Here is a 2,889-nt window from a genome sequence, read left to right as displayed (position 1 = left end):
TTTCCACAAATATTCAAGTGTGAGCATTAAAAAGGAGCAGAACTGAAGAGCCCTACAGTTGGCTGTGGCTTGTGGCTGTTCATTCCCTTCCTATCATGGTGTACTCATGAGGCCATCCCAAGAACTGGTGTTTCTTTAAGGGCACATCCAGGAGTCTAGAATGAGATAATTTGAAGAATAGGAGCATTTAATTACTGATGATGGAGGCATAAAACAGTGGGCAGATGAGAAGGGGACTGGAAAAGGGAAAAAGAGGGAGAAATATGGAGACAGCTGGAGGGAGGAAGAAGGAGGCAGAGCAAACGGGGAGGGAGTGAGAGAGAGAGGAAGGAGCAGGAGGAAGACTTCAGGCTCGGCTGCTTCCTTCCAGGTGTCGATGCAGGCATGATTTCATCCGTGAACCATAATCAACTTCCTTAATGAAATACGTAATTAACATATTATAATTGTGGTAAAGATGATTTTGACAGAAATCATTTTCCATATCTAATACTATGCTAATTTAATCTGTTCCTTACTCCCCGACATGACCTTTAGTGATTACGTTTCATGGCAGAATTGTTTTCTTTTTTTTTTTTTTTTTTGAAAGATTGATTTATCCACCATGGTTGAGACCCCTCTCTTGGCATGGCTGTCATTCTTTCTCTTTCTAAAAATGTCTCACGGACATGCATGTCCACACACACAGGCACCAGGCATGCGTATGCACAGAAGAGAGCAAGGTATGCATGTGCAAGGAGGCAAGCTTGGCTTCTGCATGTCTGTGACTTCCGAAAAGCTGGCCATCAGCAGACACTTAGAAGGTATTGGTTACACAGATCCTGATGAAAATGTTTTGTTACTCCCAACCACCTGTGTTCTAGCACTTTTTTTGTGTGTTTTTTGAGTCATGGGTGTGACAAATGTGATTGGTATAATTAAAATAAAGTAAATCCATCAAACTAGTTATCCAATATATGAATAAAAAGAAATACAAAGAATTATTAATTTTAACTAGATTTTCTATGTTATACTGCACTTAGTTTTGCATCTTATCAATATAATTATGTTATCACAAAACAACTTTACCGAATCATTTTATAATAATTTAGTATACACATATATAATTAAATAGAGGTGGCTGGACTTTTTTCTCTTATTTTTGACATCATGAGATAGATTTCTTAAAGGGATCTAAAGTGTTTAATAATGATTTGGAACATGTGAAGAGATAGACACAATGATGCTTTACTCCAGTGTTTCTCAAATATTTTTACTGCAACTCAAGAAAGGTATTGTGCAATGTCACCAAACACATACATAAGATTTTCATGAAGAAATTATCTTATCATGTAGGATATACTCTGATCTAGTCTTCTGTCCTATCCTACCCTATCCTTTCCTTTCCCATCCCATCCCATCCCATCCTATCCTAACTTAACCCATTTCATCCATCCAATCCCATCCTATCTTATTCCATCCCATCCCCACCCCATCCTATTATATCTTATCTCATCCCACTAAAAAATGATTGTTGAGAGCAAGTAAATAACTTTCACTACCTTATGAATTATTCTAAACTATAATGAAAAGTTGCTAGCTGAAGTAATCAACTTTCGCAAGTACATTCTTCTGGCTTTTGCATGTGATTCAGTTCTACCCAACTCCTTCAATGATTAGTGAAGTCTGTGTATTACAGATTTTGTCACATTTAGGAGGTTATACTTAGAAGATGTCGATGAGGAGCTTTTAATTCTGGTTCAGCCTTATAAGTAATTACATATGTGAAAATTGTCAAATTAGTCACATTATTTTCTGCCTTACTGTCTTGGTGTATAAAATAAGCCCCAAATTATAAACTTTGTATGTCATATTTTTAAGTCATAGTTAAAGAAAATTATGAAAAAATTAGGAAGTTGAACACATTCAACATTAAAAAGACAAAACTTTGGAAATATTAAAAATTAAAATAGCTGCCTAATTTGTTTAGTCTACATCATAATTTGGTAGATTATAAAGAAGAAACTAACTGAGATAGTTGTAGTAAGTGCTCATTGAATTCATTTTTATGTATAAGAATTGTTCATGAGTAACATCTAAACCTGAAATGATTGGTCTGCATATACTTATAATCACAAGTTTATTCTGCTATTTTAAGCTCATATTTATAAACATCACAAAAATGGCAAAATATGTTCTTTTTATTTCTGGATGAAAGGGAGCATCTTTAAGTATACTGAAAAGCACCTCAAGAATTGCAGATGAAGTTTTGCTTGTGACTCATTCTCAGATAAATTGGTCTTGTTCAACAATTCTGAGAACTTGAAATTGAACTTTCATATCAAGAAAAAGAAGTGAGAATAATTATGAAAAATGGCAATCATAAAGACAGGATTATACGATCACATGAGTCTTCATGTGAAAGGGAAAGGCAGTATCTTTTCCTTTGGCATATGGGAATGTTAGCATAGAAGTGCTTTAAAGATTTACAGTAGCCTTCCACCCTTCCAGCAGAATGTCTTCATGTCCTTAGCTTTTAGGAATACATACCATTTTCTGTTTTCATTTTTTTTTAAGTCAAGATTGAGTTTAAACGGCATAGAGTTGAAAAGTCTCTTTGTAATCTATTGTTTGCCAATCTCTGCCTTTTTAATGAAGTGGTTAGTCCATTCACATTTAATGTAATTTTTGATGTGATTAAATGCACATCAGTCATTTTACCGTTTTCAATGCCTTTTGTCTTTTTGTTCCTTTATATATCCTTTACCACTTTTTTTGTGTGTAAAAGAACTATTGTTTTATCTTACGAACTTAATTCCCCTGTTGATTTTTATATTATTGATTTATGTATTTGTTGTTTTTAGTTGTTTTCTTAATAGTTACTCTAGAAATTTTATTATACATCTTATC

The sequence above is a fragment of the Nomascus leucogenys genome, chromosome 4 (genome assembly GCF_006542625.1).
Source record: "Nomascus leucogenys isolate Asia chromosome 4, Asia_NLE_v1, whole genome shotgun sequence".
Lineage (NCBI taxonomy): Eukaryota > Metazoa > Chordata > Mammalia > Primates > Hylobatidae > Nomascus > Nomascus leucogenys.
The sequence above is the reverse complement of the archived record's forward strand: the minus strand, read 5'-3'. Positions refer to the sequence as shown.